The 17,043-nt window shown below is 36.1% G+C and overlaps 1 protein-coding gene and 1 long non-coding RNA gene across 4 annotated transcripts in view; one reads left to right on the top strand and one right to left on the bottom strand.

The window, feature by feature from the left end:
- LOC309855382 overlaps positions 1-17,043 on the bottom strand; it is a 276,759-nt gene that overhangs the window by 58,366 nt on the left and 201,350 nt on the right. Inside the window, exon 5 of the long non-coding RNA XR_014306767.1 lies at positions 7,508-7,610. This is a non-coding gene — a long non-coding RNA (uncharacterized lncRNA). The remainder of the gene's footprint in view (positions 1-7,507; positions 7,611-17,043) is intronic.
- The window catches only part of TUSC3 (tumor suppressor candidate 3), a 158,587-nt gene that overhangs the window by 102,529 nt on the left and 39,015 nt on the right, over positions 1-17,043 (top strand). The window lies entirely within an intron of this gene.

The raw sequence follows: 17,043 nt of genomic DNA, 5'->3' as shown, positions 1-17,043 counted from the left end.
CTCTCTCTCTCTCTGCTTACTTGTGATCTCTACCTGTCAAATAAATAAATAAAATCTTAAAAAAAAAAAAGGAAATATGTTTAATATTTTGTGGGAACAGCAAGGAAGCAGTGTGGTTATAGCAAGGAGCAAAGGAGAGTGTTGACAGGAGAGATTAGCGTGACAACAGGATTCTAGGGGCATACTCCCCTCTCCCCACCCTTCCCAGCCCAGTGGGAGTGTGGGTTAGCATGCATATGTTGTTTGGTCCTGTAAACTATGGTGGATTTTAATCCTAATGGGAGAATATTAACCAGAGTGGTGAAATGAACTAACATTTTTAAAACATTCCTTTTTCAAAAGGAGAGTCATGAAGCTTAGTTTTCATTCAGTTTATGGCAACTAATAAAGTGACTTCTGACACTGGTTCTCCAGAGGACACATACTGCTCCTCCTGCCCCTACAGAGAAGTGCATTTTGGAAGCGCAGGGAAGTATCTTTGCTTTTATAGTAACTGACATTTAGAGACCAAGGATCAGAGAAGCAAAATGTTCTGCAGTATGTGGGATACTCAAAATAAAAAATTGTCCCACACCAAATATTGTGCCCCAGTTCAGAAACGCTGCCCAGGTGCAGCACCAAGATAAACATGCATGCCACTTAGAGAAAATTCCTTTTTTTCCCCTTCCTCTTCCTTCCTTCCTTCCCCATCTCTATGCCCATCACCTTCCCTCTTTTCCTTTTCCTTTTGCAGATTTATGATGCTTGAAAATAGAAAAAAAATAAGCAATGTTTGTTCCCTTATGACTAAACTTTATCAGCATAGATTTTTGTAGTGGGAAGAATCCTTCTCAATCATTTAAATTTTTAGGTGAAGAAACCAGGAATCAAAGAGATTAAATGATTTGCCCAAAGTCACATAGCAAGTTGGCATCTCATATTTCATGGCTTTATTCATCAGTATATTTACATTCTTGTAATTTTAGGACCCATTTATTCAAAGATAATTTAACAATAATAATAATGCCCTAGAAGCATGATTTTTTTTTTCTGACCTTTTTAAAGACAGGAATTAGAGCCACAGTCACCAGAATAATTATTTTAAAGGAGGAGGACAGAAACAGAATTTTGGTGATGAAAAGCAGTAGTATCACTAGATTATTTTCTTAGCTTTTTATGGTGAGTGGGACTTTATGGTCCTATAAATATTTTGAACAAAATATATAAACATACATATTTTGAACAAAACAACTTTTGAAATATATTTTTAAGTATATTTTTTAACAAAAACAAAATTCTAAAATATTCACTATAACTATTTAATCAGTAAGACTTCTTTTAGAGATCTAATGTAGAATCTATTCATTTTTATGAAACCATGTTTAGAAACCAAGATGAATATAATAATTGTTAATAAGATGTGATTATAATACCATATACATTAACTTAAATTTAGAATAAAATCTTTATGTAACCAATTTTTTTGTAATACAATAGAGCTACCAAACTACCTTTAAAATACCTCTTACCTAAATGTTGATGGCTTGCTCGATAGAGCTTTCTCAGAAGACTGCTTTCTAACCTCCTTGAGCACTGCTCTGTGATAGATTAGAAAAAGCAAGGTCTTCGTGCATCTCCTCTTTGTAGTACTGCTTCAATGCTGTGGCGATGGCAGGTAGGTCCTACTCAATCACATCTCTTAGATATTTTAGATTTTTTAGAAATAGCTTCTCTTTCTGCTGTCATTCCCCCCTTTATGCTCTGAGTCTTATTTATAATGAGGTGAAACTCCGTGTTTCCATTTTTGCTCATAAAACTTGAATCCCTGTGATGTGACTCCACAGAGATCAAATTCAAGGAATCCATTTTTCTACTATGTGTTTTAGGTTGTAAATTTGGGGTTTGGATGCCAATTAAATACTCTCGATGTTCATATTGTACATGGTTGACTCTCCCAATTTTTTAAAAAAGATTTTATTTATTTGACAGAGAGATCACAAGTAGGCCAAGAAGTAGGCAGAGAGAGAGGGGGAAGCAGGCTCTCTGCTGAGGAGAGAGCCCAATGTGGGGCTCGATCCCAGGACTTTGGGATCATGACCTGAGCCGAAAGCAGGGGCTTAACCCACTGAGCCACACAGGCACCCTCAATCTCTCCCAATTTTAATACTGACCTTAACATAAATGGTTACCTTTTGTAAGTAATTCAACTAGACTGTAATCTAGAGACAATAGCATTACCTATTGTCTCAGTAGTCCTGGTGTAGCCCAGTATTGCATAATGGTCCTCTGAATACTTCGTAAACAATGAATGCCTATTAAAGCACACATTTATGCTGTCTTTTGATGTATATTTTTAAGTGTGCTGCTAATTTTCATTTTGGAGTCTTGGAATATTCTTTATGTTATCAGTACATAGTTAAGGAAGGAAAGGGAAAGAAGAAAATGTTATTTCTCATGAATAGCATTTTATTTTGATGTGTTTTACCCAGATAACGAAGGAAAGAGTTTTCATAATATATAATCTAACAAAGAAATTCAACTAGGTATTAAAATACTGATTCTTGGGGCGCCTGGGTCGCTCAGTGGATTAAGCCGCTGCCTTCGGCTCAGGTCATGATCTCAGGGTCCTGGGATCGAGTCCCGCATCGGGCTTTCTGCTCAGCAGGGAGCTTGCTTCCCTCTCTCTCTCTCTCTCTGGCTGCCTCTCTGTCTACTTGTGATTTCTCTCTGTCAAATAAATAAATCTTTAAAAAAAAAAAAAATACTGATTCTTAAGTAAGCTAATCAAGAAAGTAACTTTCATCAGGACTTTGTACTTAGCAGTCAAACAGTCAAAATGTGAATATTTAAAAAGGGTAAGAGATATCAATAGAAGCTTCCATTCTGAAATTATATTTGCAGGAGTGGAGAAAAGATAGTATGATCAATTTTTTATATAAATAGTATAGCCAATTTCATGTTGCTTATAAAAATGTAGCCTATAATAAAAGAAAGGTATTAATTATAGTGATAAATATTTCATGACTTGAAAGTAAAATCACAGGATTGTGTATGTGTATGGTTGAAGCATGAACCATACTGAACTATTGATTATGCAAATATATCACCACAAACATTCTGAACATCCTTCCTTCTACAATTTCAACGTTTAAGGAATATAAAGTACTTCTAGAGAAGCATGTATTAAGCTGTCAGCTGTATTCTGCTCTTTATTCTACTATTCTGTCCTTTTAAATTTGGGAAGTTAAGTTGTAAGGGAACTCGTGAAATGGACTGAGGCATCCGGAGCAACACTAATACAACAGTAACCAGAAGCATGCTAGTTTTGATCATTCAGTCATAGGAATTATAAATCATCATTTGCTAACTATAAAAAGTGTATTTCTTGAGTTTTAGACTCCATTTTTTTCTTGAATACTCATTTTGTTTTCTTTTTGCAATGTTAAGTCTCTCCAAGTTTAATACCTACTTACTGTTATTATAGTGCACCCCAGTGTTTTTAGCGGCATTGTCCACAATAGCCAAACTATGGAAAGAGCCTAGATGTCCATCAACAGATGAATGGATAAAGAAGTGGTATATTTATACAATGGAATATTATGCAACCACCAAAAAGACAAAATCAATGACGTGCATAGAACTAGAGGGTATTATGCTAAGTGAAATAAGTCAATCAGAGAAAGACAAATATATGATCTCACTGATAGGAGGAATTTGAGAAACAAGGCAGAGGATCATAGGGGAAGGGAGGGAAAAACGAACAAGATGAAACCAGAGAGGGAGACAAACCATAAGAGACTCTTAATCTCAGGAAACAAACTGAGGGTTGCTCAGGGGAGGGGGATGGGAGGATGGGTGGCTGGGTGATGGACATTGGGGAGGGCATGTGCTACGGGGAGTGCTGTGAATTGTGTAAGACTTGATGCATCACAGACCTGTACCTCTGAAACAAATAATACATTGTATGTTCATAAAAAAGAAAAAGATATCTCTAAAATGCCATGGGGGGAAAAATAAAGAAATAAAAGTCTATAAGTATAGAGAACCAAGTGGTTGTAGAAGGGAGAAGGGTGGTGGGGTAGGCCAGATAGGTAGAGGGGATTAAGAGGTACAAACTTCCAGTTATAAAATAAATAAGTCACAGGCATGAAAGGTACAACATAGGGAATAGAGTCAAAAATACTATAAAAACTTTGTATGGTAACAGATGGTAACTGCACTTACTGTGATGAATGTTTGGTAAATTGTCTAACTGTTGAAGACTGTTATACACCTGAAAATATTATTAAATGTCAACTGTTGGGCACCTGGGGGGCTCAGGTCATGATCTCAGGGTCCTGGGATCGAGCCCCACATTTGGCTCCCTGGTCAGTGGGGAGCCTGCTTCTCCCTCTCCCTCCGCCTGCTGCTCCCTTGCTTGTACTCTCTCTCTGTGCCAAATAGGTAAATAAAAACTGAAAAAAAAATGTCAGCTATATTTAAAAAGTCTTCCAAACTAATAATTTTTATATAAGGTGGTATTAATCACTTTGAGATTCAGCTACTTCTTTCATAGTGCCTACACAGAATAAATGAACTAGATAGGTTAATAATAATGCATATACAACTGGAAAATGTTTTTGCTAAGTTAATCTGAAAAACTTTAAATTTACTTCTTAAAAAAAATCTAAAATCAGGTTTAAGTTAGTGGTCTTTTGTTTCCTATCCTGAATTGTGACAAGCACTGTAACAATGGTGTTGAATATAATACAAAAATGTGTAAGTTGAATGGTGTATGTTTTTTTCTAAAACCTATACATTTTTTTCCAGCAAATAATTTTTGACCATCTATTATGTTAGGTACCACTAAATACTATAAGTCAAAGTAAAATGAGTTTGTCTTCTTTTTTTTTTTTTTTTAAGATTTTTTCTTTATTTATCTGACAGAGATCACAAGTAGGCAGAGAGGCAGGCAGAGAGAGAGGAGGAAGCAGGCTCCCTGCAGAGCAGAGAGCCCGATGTGGGGCTCGGTCCCAGGACCCTGGGATCATGACCCGAGCCGAAGGCAGAGGCTTAACCCACTGAGCCACCCAGGTGCCCCTGTCTTCTGTCTTGAAAATGATAACCACCATGCCTGCAACTCAGTGATAGATATAAGGATGTATATATTTCCCTGGGAGCAAAGAGGTAGCAACAGTTTACCGTGTGGCTGCATCTTCAGGAGATGGGGAAAGTGAAGTGAAGAACCCAGACCTTTACATTTAAGTAGGATTTTCACAAGCAGATATTTGGATATCTTAGTTTCCTAGAGCTGCCATAACAAAGTGTACCACAAACTGGGTAGTTTAAAATAACGAGCCTTTGTTCTCTCAGAGGTGGGCATTGGCAGGGTTGGTTTCTTTTGGAAGCTCTGAGAGAGAAACCATGCCATGCCTCTCTCCCAGCCTCTGGTGATTGCTGGCAATCCTTCACATTCCATGACTCTATGTGTTTCAGTCCAATCTTTGCCTCTACCTTCATACATCTTCTTCTCTACATTTCTGTCTCTTGCAATAATGCTACCATTAGATTTAGGACCCACCCTAATTCAGTATGATTTCATTCCTAACTAATTACATGTGCAAAGGTGCTATTTTCAAATGAAGTCGCACCGAATTTCTGGGTGGGCATAAATTTTAGGAGTCAATATTCAACCCTCCCCCTTACACTGGGCAAAGTAGCATAAAGTAAAGAAAATGCCTAAAAGGATAGAGGCATGAAAAGTTATTGGAAGGTTCAGGGTAATAAATTTAGAGGACATAGAGTAACCTGAGTACTGTTCAGGCGACGCTGAGAAAGTCGATCAGGCAAGCCTCGTAGGCTACACTAAGATGTTCACACTGTCTTGTGTAGGCGTTTGGCCCTCAGAAGTCCATCAGCCTTTGAGCTGCTCAGGCAGATTTGCATTTTATTTTATTTTATTTTATTTTATTTTATTTTATTTTATTTTATTTTTAAGATTTTATTTATTTATTTGACAGAAAGAGATCACAAGTAGGCAAAGAGGCAGGCAGAGAGAGAGAGGAGGAAGCAGGCTCCCTGCTGAGCAGAGAGCCCGATGCCGGACTCCATCCCAGGACCCTGAGATCATGACCTGAGCCGAAGGCAGCGGCTTAACCCACTGAGCCACCCAGGTGCTCCCAGATTTGTATTTTAGAAAAGTGCTATAAAAATTGTTGAAAGTCTGGTTTGGGGATTGAGGCAACAGATGAATAAATGTGTGGTAGTGACTACAAACAGGTAATTACAGAACTTCATAGGCAGTAAAATGAGCAGAGTTAAAAGAGAGAATTGAGATGATTTTCAGATTGGCTTGGGAGACAAGTTGATAATGCATGCCATAACAGATTTTTGGTGGGGAAGGAAGAAACACTGATAGTTTAGATACAGCATTTGATTTGAATAATCAATCAGCAGTTATTTAAGAACACTTTCTGCCAAGCATTATCCTATATACTTTGGAGATTCATATGCATAATCTTGATCCTATTTCAAGAACTTCACAAACCATTTGGAGTCATGAGACTAATAATAAAATGAAGCAGAAAACAATTCAAAACCATATATAGGCAAGTATAAACTTGGTTGTTTTGATTTATAAATACTTTAGTTTCAGATTCAAAAATATCTATGTGGAGTTGAGTGCTATGAAAAGCTTGATTGCGAAAGTGGTACTTAATTTAGATTTGATAAGTCATATTTAGTTGGTTCAAAAGAGGACAGGAAACACTCAAAATGATAGGTGATCATACACTGAGATGGGAATGTGGCAGTGAAAGTGGTCTGTGTTACATAGGAAAGATAGCCTGAGGGCAGCCAAATGTTAGACAGTATTAACTTTGGAAAGGTATGTTGCAGCCAGCATAATCTACTTGGAAGATCAGGTAGGCAGACTGGTTACTTAACTGATTGATGAGTTACTTCTGAAAGAGAATTTTCTTTCAGTAATATTAACATGACAGCAATGTATAGTTCTGTTATTTTACTAGAGGGAGGAGAGCCAGTCTGGGAGCTTTTGCCAAAATCCAAGTATGAGAGGATGCGAACATGCATTATTAGAGAAGGTGGATTTTATGTATTTTGGCTCTTCCATATATTTTCCAGTTCTCCTTTGGCATATTGAACTCGACGTAGTTAATCTATCCTCTCGTGTTTTTTATCTCTGTTTCCTTTTTCCTTTTCACTTACCCTTTATTTCCCCCATCAGAATTTAGTTTAGGCAAAACTCACCTGAGCCACCTCAATACATCGAATCTAAGAGCACAGGAAAAGCAGGCAACCACTGAACAAGCGGGTGAAGAAGACAATGAAGATGAATTACCTCTAAAGTGTTAGGAGCTTTGTGTGTCGCCTCCTTCAGGCCGTCACTATTATCCCCTAATTACAAGTGAGGAAACTGACTCAGAAAGGCTAAGCAGCAGCTTGGTCAAAGTAGAGTCGCAGTGAAACTCAGATGTGTCCAACTGTGTAGCCTAGATTCCCAATCACTATGAGCAGCGCAGTGACTCACCTTCATCTCGCTCTCGTTGCAATCCATTAAGTTGATGGCTTCCAGATGCAACTTCCTAAAGTCACTCTCTTTTCTGTTCAAAGTCTTCTGTGACTTTCTATGCCTGTAAAATTACAATAAGGTATAGTTATTTCTGCCTTGTATTCAAGGCCCTTTCGAATGTAGTGACAACCTACATTCCTAGCCTGGTCTCTACTTCCTTCCCGGGTAACCCTTCATACAGACTGTACCGTTCCCTACCTTAGTGCTCCCCCACCTTCCCTTTCTGGAAATATTTCATTCTTTTTTCTAACGTTGAAATTTAATTTAGGTTTTATCTAGCTTTTATGGTATCCTCTAAGAAACCTCGTTTCTCCATTCTTCCTCTTTTATAGTGCTTTATTTGCTACCACTTATGCTACTTAAATTTTTTTTTGTATTTTAGGTAATATATACTTAAAGTGGATTTTAAACTTCTTGAATGCAAAAACTCACTTTATTTTTGTGTTATCTTATAGGGACTGGTGTTTTTTAAACTTAGATAAAATAGAGGCACCTGGGTGGCTCAGTCGTTAAATGTCTGCCTTCAGCTCAGGTTGTGATCCTGGTCCTGGGATGGAGCCCCTCATCGGGCCCCTGCTTGGCTGGGAGCCTGCTTCTCCCTCTCCCACTCCCCCACCTGTGTTCCTCTCTCGCCTGTGTCTCTCTCTGTCAAATAAATAAATAACATCTTTTAAAAAAAATTTAAAAACTAAACCTAGATATAAGAAAAGATTAAGAGTGTAAATGCGTTCTAACCCAAAGTGAGCCCTTATTCTACAGTCAGTGATCAGTCTGCTTGCTGGCCAGCTGCAGTAGCAGGGCTTAAAATCAGCAGATTCATTGAATGGCCTAGAAATACCTATGGAGGGAAAAAGCATTCCTGAGCTGGCAAAGAAATTACTTCTGAGGGGCGCCTGGGTGGCTCAGTGGGTTAAGCCGCTGCCTTCGGCTCAGGTCATGATCTCAAGGTCCTGGGATCGAGTCCCGCATCGGGCTCTCTGCTCAGCAGGGAGCCTGCTTCCTCCTCTCTCTCTGCCCGCCTCTCTGCCTACTTGTGATCTCTGTCTGTCAAATAAATAAATAAAATCTTTAAAAAAAAAAAAAAAAGAAATTACTTCTGAAACTCTCAACTGTTGTTTTCCAATGATGTTCTAGAGATTGGCTGCATAGACAACCCAGGGTACTTGATAAAATGCAGATTTCAGAAAATGGGACACAGAAATATACCTTTGTAGCATGATCTCCAGATTTTTTACTTATTTATCTGAGTGGAATTTCTAGAGAAATACCTATTTGGAAAAAATGTGCAAATCCTAAGTATGCAGCTTAGTTAATTGTCATGAAAAGAAGACATCCCTATAACCAACACCAGATCAAGAACTGGAACGTCACCCGCATTCCAGAAGCCATTCTGTGCTTCTCTGTAGTCACTCACTAATCTGCCACTTCAGCCCACCCACCTGCCCAAGGGTTTCCTGAGTCTTAAATTTTTGTACATAAATTTAAGAACTTCTGCCCTAAAATGCAGGCTTGCTTCTGATAATACAGACGTAACAAACCTTATGCTCAAAACCTGCTACTCCTTTTTATTCTTCCTCCTCTTGTTTTCTCCCCTCCCTACTAGCTGTCCTCTGTAATAAAAAATAATGAAAAATTTCTTCTGAAGAATTCATCTAAGTTTCTCTTCTTTACACTCTAAGGTTACATTTCTCTCCCTTCTCTTGTAGTATTCCATAGTTCATCTATTACGCATAGAACATCTTGGAAGACTTTTTTCTCAAACATTTGGAAGACTGAGAGGACAAGCTTAATTTCAGAATATCTGTGCCAGTGGCAACTATTTTACTTTTTCTAAACCAAAAACTTAGGTTACTAAAGAGATTACTAGGTTCTAGACAAAAAAAAAGGGGGGGGGGTACAAAAGATAGATTTTTAAGTTGCTTTAAGCATTAATCAAGGACTCTTAATTTTGGAATTTGTGATAGCTTAACATTATCTTTAGATAAGCTTATCATTGTACTGTGCAAGTCTGTTTTACTTAGCAAATTAAAGCTGTAAATACTTTTATCTGAGTTTTGTTTAATTTGCTCAAGCAAGTATCTTTTAGTGAAAAATAGTACCTTGATTGTTTATATCCATAGGGATGATCAAATTGCCAGTATATTTTGTTTATTGAAATAAGTGTTCCATTTGGAAAATTTTATTTGACAATTAGAGTTACTCTACTATTTAAGAATCTGTTTTAAAATTTATATCCTCCTCCTCCCCCTAGTTTGATACAGTCAGGTTTTCACTCTATTTTTAGGAAATGAAATCATAAACAGGAGGCTAAAGTTATGAATATATAGTTATGATTTGCTAAGCAAAAACATTGCAGTAGCTACCATATGATATTCCAATTAAGACAAATCACTATTGCTCAGCCCTTTATTTTATGTATTTTCATGGGGAAAAAAACCTCAGTAAGTTAATTTGCAGTTTCTGTAAATGATGTTACTTTTTTATTCCTTAGAGTTGACTATTTTTTGTGACACTTAAACTTTTTTTAAAGTGTCACCTATTTTATTTATTTATTTTTATTTAAATTCAATTAACATATAATCTATTGTTGGTTTCAGAGGTAGAGGTCAGTGATTCATCAGTCTTATGTAAGGCCCAGTGTCAGTTTTTTTTTTTTTTTTAATATTAAAGACAATTATGTAGTAACTTCTTTGTAAAGTAAGATTAGAAGGTCTTAAAGGACTTTTAAAGGTTATCTAATTCATTCTTCTTTCTTCAGAGATGATAAAAAGAAGTTTAAGTCCCTTTGTTGAGAACACCCATGCTGTCAATTCTTTTAGCACACTGACTTCTTATTATCATTTTCTCTTTAAATTCTATAACCTACCTTTCCATTCCAATTAAATTGCTCATTTGGGAAATAGCACTTGACATCTCATCAAAATTTGTGACCATTCCAAAACCAAGATCTCAAACTTGAAATTAATCATTGAATTCAGTTTTTTCCACTCTCTTATTTTTGCTTATTCTGATCTTTATTCCTTATCTATTTTGTTGGATCTCTCCTATATTTTCCTATTTTGTCAGCCTCTTTTAAGGGACTTAACTGGTCTCCTGAGGACACTAAGATCAATTTTTCTTTAGAGTCCAACCATATCTTTCTTACCAATCCTCATTCTTGTTAAGCTTACTCTTTATCTGGCTGCTACTTGTAAAATAGCATGGAAAGTTATTAAGGTTTTTTTGGTAATGTATTCCACATTGTTTATTCCTGAAGTTTCTCGCCACTACACCTCTGTCCCAGTCTTCATACTCATTAGTTGACCTTATTTCCTGTGTGAGATACCAAAAGAGTTACCTGTGTCCATGAAGTTACTTCATTTCCTTTTCACTCTTTCCAGCACTTCAGTCTGGCTGTTGTACCCACTGAAAATCACACTCTAAGTTCATCAGGTATTTCCATGTTGTTAAATTAGATGGATATTTTTCGATCAGTTTTGAAATTTGATTTGTCCCATGCCATTTGCAGGCAATTCTTATTTTTCTAGAATTTTTTAAACTACTAGATGGCAAGAATATTTTTGCCTTTCTTTTAGAAGAACATGTTGATCCCCACAAATACTCAAATACTTTTTGTAAACATCGTAAAGGACTCAAATGACACATAACTGTATTTAAAACATATAGGCCTCCTTTTCATTATTCTCCTGTCAATTTGTAAAATTTATTCTACAAGTAATTATGCATGGTTTACATTTTTGTGGGGATCTTATCAATTGCTTTTCCACACATGTCCAGTTGTAAAATATATATGTATGTGTAATATATATAATTTATGTTTATAAGCATTGTGAGGTTCATAAATGGGCAAAGATATTAGCAAATAATATGTCTGATATGGAGTGGATACCCAAAATTTACTCATAAGTCCTATAATTCAATAACAACAAAAATAGAAAAAAGGAAGAGGACCTGAACAGACATTTTTCAAAAAAAGACAGATAGCCAACAGACACATGAAAAGATGCTCAGCATCACTCATCATCAGAGAAATGTAGATCAAAACTACAATGACATACCACCTCACATCTGTCAGAATGGCTATTATCAAAAAGATAAGATATAACAGGTGTCGGCAAAGATATGGAGAAAAGAAACCCACATCCACTGTTAGTAGGACTATAAATTGGTACAGCCCATTGTGGAAACATTTTTTGAATTATATGCTTGCAGTACATACTAATAACCACCAAATGTTACTATCTGTACTAAAAATTTCATTGGCTTTTGAGGCCCCTGGATGGCTTAGTTGGCAAAGCATCTGCCTTCAGCTCAGGTCATGATTCCAGGGTCCTGGGATCAAGCCTGACATTGACCTCTAAGCCTGGCATCAGGCTCCCTGGTCTGTAGGAAGTCTGCTTCTCCTAAGTCTTGCTGCTCCCGCCGCTTGTGCTCAATCTCTCTTTCTCTCCCTCTAATAAATAAATATTTAAAAAAATTTTTTTATTGGCCTTTAAAAAAACTATTTACTTTAGAATCATTATTTAATGAGCTCATTATAAATCTAAAACCAGTAAACTCTGATTTTATAAATTTTAAATAACATTCACTATAGTTTAAATCAACACTCTTAAGATTTATATAGATTTAAAAAAAATCTGAGTTTAATTATTCTTCATTCTAGTTTGAGGAATTTTACTTATTTTAGCTTCATTTGAGAAGTTAAAAAAATAGGGAATTGTTAATAGATGGTCTAGGTTTTTATTTTAAATTCCTGAATTACTCTAAATATATAAATTCTTGGAAGAATCATTTTACATTTTACTTTAGGGTTTTAATGTATTTTGCATTTAAATTGTTTTAAAATACACTGAAATATTTGAAGACTGTTCACTTTTTAAGTTTTTTTTTCTTTTAAAGATTTTATTTATATATTTGAGAGAGAGAGCACGCATGCATGAGAAGGGAGAAGGTCAGAGGGAGCCTGAAGTGCTGGAGCTCTTCCCTGGGGAGCAGGCAACCTGAAGTGGGACCTGATCCCAGAACTCCGGAATCATGACCTGAGCCAAAGGCAGTCTCTTAACCAACTGAGCCACCCAGGTGCCCCTCTTTTTTAAAAAAGTAATGTTTTCTGGGGGCACCTGATTGGCTCAGTCTATTAAGCATCCAGCTCTTGGTTTTGGCTCAGGTCACAATCTCAAGATCATGAGAACAAACCCCGCCATGGGCCCTGCTGCTCAGCAGGAAGTCGGCTTGAGATTCTCTCCCTCTGCCCCTACCCCTAGTCAAGTACACACACAGAGCTCTCTCTTAAATCTTTTTTAAAAAATAATGTTTTCCATAAAATGCATAGAGTTATGAAGTGTGAAGAGGAATGGCATAGAGTGCAATCTGTGCAACATTGTAAATTTAGCCTGAAGTAAAGTAACGTAACATGAAATTTGTCAAGTTGATAAATCTCTTTGTAAAAATATTTGTAATGTAATGGGAAAACTTCTTTAAAAAAAATAATAAGGGCACCTTATTATTAAGGTATTATTATTAAGTGGCTCAGTGGGTTAAAGTCTCTGCCTTCAGCTCAGGTCATGATCCCAGGGTCCAGGTATCGAGCCCCACATCGGGCTCTCTGCTCAGCAGGCAACCTGCTTCCTTCTCTTTCTGCCTGCCTCTCTGCCTACTTGTAATCTCTTACTGTCAAATAAATAAATAAAATCTTAAAATAGTAATAATAATAATATGTGGGAAGAGTGCCTGGATGGTGCAGTGGGTTAAGCATCTGCCTTCATCTCTGGTCATGACCTTGGTCCTGGGATCAAGCCTCACATCAGGCTCTCTGCTCGGTGGGGAGCCTGCTTCTCCCTCTCCCTCTGCCTGCCTCTCTGCCTGCTTGTGCTCTGTGTCAAATAAATAAATAAAATCTTAAAAAAAATATATTTTCTACTTGTATTCTAGAATATATCCATTTTCCTGAAACAGATAGGATTCTGGACTGAAAACTCACACGAAATAACACTAAAATTATAAGTGACTAAGATACAGGTTAAATGTGATAGACAATAAATATTAATAGCTTAAGAGCAATAAGTATTACCCCAAGGCAAAATTCTCAGGAAAAGTTTTATTAAAAGATGAGGAATTTGATTTGCCTTAAAAATCAGGACAAATTTTGGTAAACCAATAAGAATAAAGCTCATTCCTTGGTATGTGTCGGAAAAAGAGAAATCAAGCAGCCTTACGAACCTGTATAGAGGTAGAAATGAGAAGAGAATTTTGGGGGCTATGAACAGAATTTTTACTGAAACATTATTATTTCATATATATGTGTGTGTGTGTGTGTGTGTGTATTTAAAATTGTACTCGATCTGGCTACCTCTAAACTCCTACCCCATAAGATCACATAAACAATTTTGCTTTCCATTCTGTGGTCTCCTTGTCACATTCTGTTTGAAATTCTCTCCTCATGTCCTTAGCTTCTCTTAACATAAAATACATTGAAATACCCTGTTTGTAGTTAGCCAACTTTGGAGTCTTTCTTTCTTCCATTTCAGCATACAGTAATTTTGCCTTTTACATTTCTCTAAAAGTCACTTGTACCCATTTTGTACCAAAACTGTAGAGTCCTCACCAAGTGCCATGCAACTTTATAGCTACTTTTACTAATATACAAAGTCTAATCCTATAGCATTTCTCACGAAGAAAGATACTCTTATTATTATCCCCATTTACAAAGGCAATTCAAGCACAGATTCAAATCTTGGTCTACTAAATCTACAGTGTTAAGCACAGTGCTCTCACTTTTGCCTTTATTGTACATATGCTCTATTTCCTTTTGAGCAGAACCGCCATGTTTTCTATTTACTTGTTTTTCTCATTTTATGAAGTACGGTATCTCTTACTCCTAAGTACTGAATAGGTATTTGCTGTATCGATTGACTGATTAACTGACTGATTGACACAAAAGTATCTGGCTTATATTGCCAAGGCCTCTCAGCAATTTTAAATTTTCTAAACTTTGTGAGCAGTAAACTGATGAAAGTGGTGATTTTCGAAGATTTACCTAGAGTGAGAGATTAAAGATTAGGAAACCCATAATCCTAGCATGCTACGATAAGCATTCACACAGAATCAGTTGTGTCAACGTAATAGAAAAATGGCAAGTATAGAATAGGAAGTGTTCACTGGCTTTGTGATTAATGTAAGCACAGATGTCAAAGTTGAAACTGAGATCAGAAGAATGCCTGTATTATTGATAGAAGTGTAGAGTTCTGGCAAAGAAATTAAGTTGTTTGGAGAATACTGACATTTATTTGAGAATATTTAAAAGTGTTAGGATAGTCAAGTGGGATATTCAAATAAATGTACAGAACTGATAGCATGACTTGAAAATACAGACTGGCTGAGAAGGGGTCTTTCATACAGCAGAACTGTGATTGAAAAGTATGCATCATTCAAGAGACAAAACATAAAAAGAGAATAGAACTTCATGGGAAAATAACGTAACATCCCTCTTTTATTATTAAAGTATGTTTACCATTTGAGGGACCTCTGTGTTTTCATAAACTCTTACAACTGAACCTATAGATTGTTTTCAATTTCTATTTCCATACCCGAATGTAAATGTTCTATGCTTGTGTTACTATAAATACTACAACATATATTATAATTATGATTTTTTACTTTAATTACATTTTTACTATACATTCCCACTATCATTTATAAAGTTACAGTTTCATTTTGCATAAAAAACAGAGGAAATAAGACATGCTGTTCTTCCTTCAAAATATATCCAGGATCAGATCACTTCTTAAATACCTGCCACCAACCTTCTTTAAGCCATCAGCATTTTATGTCTGGATTGCTCTGGTAACCTCTCTGTGGTCTCTGCTTCTATCCTTGCTCCACTATAGACTAGTCTCAGCATAGATCATGTTACTCTTCCTCTCACACTGGACTGTAAGCCTCTGAGGCCAGATTTATTTAACTATTTTATTTCCAGTGCCTAAAAATATACTTATGACATGTTAGACATTCAGTAAATATTGGAATAAATAAAATGACAATAATAGCCAACACTTAAGGCTTACTTCATGTTGTACTATTCTAAAAGGTTTAAATTTTTGTAACAACCTAGTTTTATAGATGAAGAAACTGAACCCAAAGGTTGAGTAAATAACATGCCAGTCCCTCAAGCCAGAATTCAAACCCAGCAACTGGGCTCTATAACTTGAGCTCCCAACCATTAGAATGTGGTACTTCTATTCAAGATTATTGTGTTTGGTGCTATAAAGTTTTTATAGTGGAACCTCAAGTTGTATCAGCCTGTTATATGCAGAATACTTTTTATATAACTGAATTCACACTGATAGCATGCTGAATAAATATAAAGATGAATGTTGATAATTTACAGTTTTCAAATAATAGGTTTGAAGAAATAGAAAATTAAACCAAGAATTTAATGTCTCATTTAGCAGATTAGCAGGTTCAACCAGTAACATCCATCATTAGTTAAACCCATTCTCAAGGCTCAGAAAGCCACGGTTCTGTCAACTGTGTTATATGGGTCTTCTATCTGGATCCTTATCAGTCTCATTTTCATTTTTAGATAGGTTTCATTTATCATACTTTTGTACTGTATTTCATATCAAATGTCAAGATAGAGTCTCTGATGTCCAAGATTTAGAGGCAGTGATTTCCCAGTTTCACTCATCAAAATGCAGTGGTCCTAGATGTATGGAGAAAATGAATGACACTCGACTTTTAAAGCAATCGGCAAACTTCAGAGAAAGAGTCACGTTATTAAGACAATATAAGTTTCAAGGATATAAATGAAAGCTTTCTGAAGAACTAGACTAGAAAAACTGGCATAGCAGATAGGCCAGCATGATGTAACAGGACTTGACTCAGCAATATTTTGCTCATATTGCAATCAGTGAGGCAGCAATATGAATAAATACACAGTACAAATAATGTTCAGAGAATGATTTAACAGATATGCTAAAAGATTCATTATTAAGGAATAATTGCCTGGCCACCCACGGCATTTGTCATCTACATGAATATGCTTATCTGTATAGAATTATCAAAGAATTATCTATCATGTGAGTACTAAGAGTGGAGATGTAGACATCCATTTTCATAGACACATGAAAAAAAGAAGAGAAATATAAGAATCTGTGCTTCACAAGAGTGATTCTTGTTTTTTGTTTAAATGCATTTTATAGACTTTGCTTGATAACATCTTTTTTTTTTTTTATCACCTAATAGCTTCATAGGTAACAGCAAATAGTCTGTACCAGGAAAATGAATTACAGAGAGATTAAATGGCTTTCCTAGGGGAAATCATTCAATTTGTTGGCAAAAGGGGAAAACTGAAATAGGGCACAGAGAAGCTCTGTTCCTAACGCATGTCTTAGACCAGTCACGGGTGCTAAATATTTGGTGATATAAAATGAGTGATTTTATTTTTAACATGGAATGATATAAAATTTAAGCTACATTAAGTTGCTCTTTTTTTG

The sequence above is a fragment of the Mustela nivalis genome, assembly GCF_964662115.1.
Source record: "Mustela nivalis genome assembly, chromosome: 20".
Lineage (NCBI taxonomy): Eukaryota > Metazoa > Chordata > Mammalia > Carnivora > Mustelidae > Mustela > Mustela nivalis.
This window is presented reverse-complemented; position numbering and strand designations above follow the sequence as displayed.